The sequence below is a fragment of the Mandrillus leucophaeus genome, unplaced genomic scaffold, assembly GCF_000951045.1.
Source record: "Mandrillus leucophaeus isolate KB7577 unplaced genomic scaffold, Mleu.le_1.0 Scaffold540, whole genome shotgun sequence".
Taxonomy (NCBI): Eukaryota; Metazoa; Chordata; class Mammalia; order Primates; family Cercopithecidae; genus Mandrillus; species Mandrillus leucophaeus.
Window position 1 is genome coordinate 369,658 of NW_012105809.1, and position 6,218 is coordinate 375,875.

Below are 6,218 nucleotides of genomic sequence, written 5' to 3' on the forward strand. Positions count from 1 at the left end.
GTTTTTGTTGTCACTTCTCAATTAATGTTATGTTTTAGTTCTAAATATTTCCCCTTGGCTTCTTTTTTGTTCTATTTATTTCCTGAGATTTTCTGTGTTTTTATTTGTTAAAAGAGTGATTGCCTTTATTTATTGGGCCATTTTTATAATAGTTGCTTTAATATCTTTTTCAGAAAATTATAACAAGTGCATCATCTCAGCATATATGTCAATTGACTGTTCTTTCATATATGAGTTGTGAATTGTGATTTTCCTAGGTTATTGGATGACAAATAATTTTGGATATTATCCTGGATATTTTAAATATCTTATGAGACTGTGGGTCTTTTAAAAAATCCTACAAATAATGTTGATATTTTTGTTTGACAGGCAATCAGTTGGGCTTAGACCACAAGTTCCAACCAGTCTTTTATGGATTATAAATTATCCAATATAGCTGTTTTCAAAGCCTTTGCAGTATTGTTTATATCTGATCTAGGCGAGCACCACCCAGTGGCCAGGCTGGGACATGGGCAGTGGTTTATCCCATAGTTCAGTTCTCAAAATCCATTGACGCTAATAAGGGTCAAAGCCATGCATATATCATTTGAAATGAACTCAGAAGTACAAAATCAACACTCAGCGACCACTTTCTCAAGCTCTCCTCTCTCTGCAATCTCCCTAGTACTTCTGCAGTACCCTTGGTCTTCCCCTTGTGGTCGTCACACCAGAAATCCAAGGCTTTGGGTGTCCCACTCTGTTGTTCAGTGACAGGTAGACAGAGACAGACAAAAGCAATAGAGTTTCATACCACCCGTGGGTAATCACAGCTCCTCTGATCAGACAGGGAGGTGCCCTTCCTTAGAGTTTTGGGTCTGCTGCCAATGCTGCCATGAGATTGCTTGGGGACTGGAGCATCCAAGAATAGAGGGGAAAAATGCATAATAATCCCTACTCTTACTGAGTGTTAGGAGTTATCTTTCTTATTTCTTTCTTTTTTCTTTTCTTTTTTTTTTTTTTTTTTTGAGATAGAGTCCCACCCTATCACTCAAGCTGGAGTGCAGTGGCACAATCTCCACTCACTGCAACCTCCACCTCCCGGATTCACATGATTCTCCTGCCTCAGCCTCCCAAGTAGCTGGGATTACAGGCACACAGCACTATGCCTGGCTAAATTTTTTTATATTTTTAGTAGAGATGGGGTTTTGCCATCTTGCCCAGGCTAGTCTCGAACTCCTGACCACAAGTGATCCACCCACCTCTGTCTCCCAAAGTGCTGGGATTACAGACATGAGCCACTACACCCTGCCATGTTTCTTGAGTTTGAACTAGAGGATTGTTCCTCTCGTTTTCTGTATCAATGCTCTGGTGACTACTTCTGGGTTTGGGGTGTGGTCAAGTTCAAGTTAGAGGATATTGGAGGCAACACTGAGAGTTCAGTGGTACTTTAAATTCTGGTCGTTTCCCCTAAACTGTCTGCTACTATTACTTTTCAGAGTTCTTAATAGCTTCTTCATGCATTCTGTTCTGGTTTTATGGCAATTTTAAGTAAGAAAGACAAGTGTGATTATTTCATCTTCTACTAAAAAAAGAATTATGGTAGATAATTTTAAAAATCACATTGTAATAATTTTACCAAAATTTACTCTATAGTAAAGTGAATAATGGATGTGTGTTGCAACAGGATGCAGTGACAGATTGCTGATGTTACAGTGACCCAACCTGTGTAATAGGGAAAAGACGACAATGGCACCAACCAAAATGGACTGATGGATAATGCTTCCTTCCAGCTTCCTCCATTTGTGAAAATCTCGTCAATTTCAATGGTCAAACCTCATTCACTTCTAAGCAGGAGGCAGTCAGTAGAATATGCTGAAAGAAAACAAATTGAGACCTTAAGAAAAATCAAGTAATACAAATGTATATGTGTATCTTTACAACAGAGCTAATGTAATATCTTCTAGTTCCAATTTCAAATTCTGATGATTAGTGATTTTGTCATATTCCATTCTCTGGTCCTGTAACCAAGTTTTTAAACACATGCATGCATGTTTGCATAGGCATAGTATATAAATACAATGCAAACATACACATATGGGTGCCTGTATATATAGTACATAGGTACATGCAGATTTACACACAGAGATACACATATATTAATTTATCTTTATATATCTAGAGATGGAGTCAAATATTTTATAATTTTCAATAAATATAAGTATACATTTTATTGCAAGTATTGACCAAAGAAACATGTGCTCTGTGTCTGACACTAAGCCTTTATTATTTTCTCTTCTGTGATTAGTTTAATTTAAAAGTGATGGATTCTATTAGTCAATACGACTCATGTTGGCATACTATACATACTGTGAGTCATACTATATTTTGTGTGCTATGACATCTTTTCAAACACAATGACTGTTGTAATCAAGCTATCCAAATATCAATAATTTAAATTAGACTAGTCACTGTATATTCCTTGGAAAAGATGGTTTATTATTTATATGAGTCATATCTGTTTATGAAATAAGTTTTCCTATATATCTCTACTAGGAAAAACTTTTTCAGATATGCATTTGCTACAGTGCAATATTAGCAATTGCCTCTATTTAAAATTCCAGACTTTAAAAATTGGATTTCTTCTCAATCTTATGTAATTCAGATTTTTAACTAATTCAGCCAGCCATCTCATTAGTCTGGATTTCTGAAGTTGGACTGTGCTTGTCCTGAATCTCAGCTTTGATTATTCTATGGATCCAAAGAATTATTCAGTGCCCTAATAAACATCGTTCTGTCCATTTGAACCTTTGAGCCTTTCTTTTCCTACTTTAAAGATATCAGTTACAGCTGTAAGTTCTGCTTGACTTGAGCAAGAGCTTTAAGATATTTTTCAGCTGCAATACCCTAAAATTTAAATCATCACCTCTGGTTAAAAAAAAAAAAAGTGAGTTTTAAAGCTGGAAGTTCCAATGAAGCTTTAAAAACAACAAGCAAGAAAGAGTGACAGTTTCCAGAGATTTCTCCCATGTAAACTACTATTTATGTCATCTTTAGTGCCATTGGCACCGAGCCAGCCACAGCCAGGACTTTTTTTGTTGCTTGGTGAAACGGGAAGGGCAGGAAAGAAGCGCTATACTAGGAAACAGTTTCTTAGTATTTTCGTGTCTCTCCAAATCTTATTTGATAAAGTTAAGCTTTGTCGATTAAAGCTCATAAGTGTTTTAATAATACTTTTAGCTTTTTTATATACGTTCCAACCTTGTCTAACACATAGGCAAATTAGTCAATTATAGGGTTTGACTTAAAAGAGAGCAAGAAAATACATCAACCCCTCAACGAAGCTCTGTCCCCAAATAATCTTTCCACTGACTCTGCTGATGTTTACTTTAAAAACTCCAGTGTCAACTGTAACATCTAAACTGGTCCATGCAATGAGGACCTGCAGGCTCAGAAAGTAATGGAAGGTAGTAGTTGAGGACATTCAATCAGGATGAGGGACCAAAAAGCAGAGAGATGCAGGCTAATATGTAGGCAGAGATAAGAACTTTGAAAGGCATGGAGCCACCTAGTGCAAGAGGCAGTAGAAATGAGGTTGATTTGGGGAGCGGAAAAGGGTAGGTGGGGTGCATAAGTGGAGGGTGATCAGGTTTAGAGCTGGACACTGATAAATCTGCATGAAGCCAGACCTGAATTTCCGCATGAGTAAAATTTCAATGATAAACTCTCACCTCTCTCCAAATGGTTATCTGTGAAACTATGCTTCCTCCACACCCGCACATGCAGCTCTGCTTACACGCTGCTCACAAGCAGGCTGAGCCAAAACTCAATTGTAAGGAAAATTTAAAACCTCACCTGTAGCAAGTGCAGCACGTTAATATAAGACATGAAGAACAGGCTGGGTGTGGTGGCTCACGCTTGTAATCCCAGCACTTTGGGAGGCTGAGATGGGCAGATCATGAAGTCAGTAGATAGAGACCATTCTGGTCAACAGGGTGAAACTCGTCTCTACTAAAAATACAAAAATTAACTGGGCGTGGCAGCACGTACCTGTAATTCCAGTTACTTGGAAGGCTGAGGCAGGAGAATGGCTTGAACCCGGGAGGCAGAAGTTGCAGTGAGCCGAGATCATGCCACTGCACTCCAGCCTGGTGACAGAGCGAGACTCCGTCTCAAAAAATAAAAAAAAATAAATAAATAAAAGATAAGAAAAGATAAGAAGAACAGGGGTCACTGGGGAGCTAGACGAGTGGAGGTGTGTAGGAATGCTTTGTAATTTCCACTCATTTTTTCTGTGAACTTGAAATTGCCCCCAAAAGTAAAGCCTGTTAATATTTTTAAAAAGTAAAACCGAAGACAGATGGAACTTATGATATTTTTCCAGGATGAGAACTTCACTGCACTGGCATTCTTCAGTAAAGTCAACTGCCCATGATTCAAAATCCTGGTCATCGCTGCCTAATCCTCCGGGGCAGACATGTCTTTGCACTGGGGTGTGAGGACTGCTAATTTGTTTAGGTTTGCTTTTCACTGAGAGCCAGCTGTGTGTTCTTCTCACAGGTATATCTTTCCTCTGAAGTGATCAGCAATTACTTCCTGGTTGATCATTTTGTTATTTATTTATGATTTTTTAGGTTGCAAAGGTGGTCTTCCAAAGGAAGTCCTTTGGAAATTGTATGAACTTTTGAGAGGGAGAGAGGAAGAGAAACAAGCACTGAGAAAAAGCAAATGGCAAAGCTATGCCTCACAGATGATACAGGAGAAAGCACAGGAGATGGAGAAAGAAACAGGAAAAATAATTTTTGGGGTAGTAAATATTACAAATAAATAAACACAGAGTAGTGGGGAAACACATAACAAGGCAAACTCACCTAAAGTGAAAGCAAAGTATCCAGAAAAGGATATTAGATCTCGAAATCAATAATCTCTTTGAAGTGTGAATGCAGAGGCTGAGGTGGGTTCTGAAGGACGTGAGAATTATACATCCCATAATTACTACTGTTACGGATCAGAACCCCCAAATTGAATCAACTGAGAGGAATACCGGTATCTGCCCAGGCTTGATGAAAGTGTCCACGGACAGGATACGTCTGCATCTTTACCACACGCCAAAAACCCAGCACCAATCTCAGGATTCAGGTGTACAGAGGAGGCCAGGCAATGCAGAACCCTTCATTAAAAGAAGGCGAGGACATTGGAGGATTTCCAAAGAAGGAGGAGTGATAGAGAGATGGGTCATAACAAATGCTAAATGCAGGGATAGGGAGAGGTTTTAGTCCCTCTCTGATTTCGAAGAGCTTATTTATTACTAGGAAAATAAGCTTTGGATTACAGATATTTTTCTACTCTTTTTAACTTTGTTTAAAGATGTCTATGATGGTTATATGTGTAAGTATAACATATTTGCAATTATAGCTTCTGAATTTGATGTCCTTTTTGGAAAGATATCAATACTGAGCCCATAAGCTTCTTTAAAATAATTAGTTCAGGTGTAATATCAGCCCATGTGATGGCCTAAAGAAGGCAGTGATGGAAGGAATTAGGCTGCATTTCAGGAGATGGAAATGGTAACAAAATGATTGATGACTCAGGTGTGGCATTGATTAGTGGGGAGGAAGACCACCTTTTCACATATGTCACATTAAAGGGAGTTGAGTAGAGAAAAGTTGAGAACTCTGAGAGAGGTGTCAATTGGAAGGTTAGGTGAAAATGAGCTTTAGCTTGTTCCATTTCCATGGAAATAGAAGAAATTTCAGGTGATTTTTTTTAGATAGGTGATAAGAAGAATCGTGAGACAAAAGTGACCAAGTGAAGAGCAACCTTGGTGTGGGAAGCAGTGACGTGGATACAAGAACAATGTTTACGGAAATAGATATAGATAACCAGCAGGAGTGACTTGAAGTTATCAGGGATGAAGGATTTACTTGGATGAGAGTCACAGTGAAGGTTCACATCTAGATTTGGGGAGAAAGTATTGTAGTGACAAAATTCCACTGCAAGTGAGGCATAGGTTCTGGATATTAGCCCTTTGTCAGATGAGTTTTCTCCCATTCTGTAGGTTGCCTGTTCACTCTGATGGTAGTCTCTTTTGCTGTGCAGAAACTCTTTAGTTTAATTAGATCCCATTTGTCAATTTTGGCTTTTGTTGCCATTGCTTTTGGTGTTTTAGACATGAAGTGCTTGCCCATGCCTGTGTCCTGAATGGTATTGCCTAGGTTTTCAGGGTTTTTATGGTTTTAGGT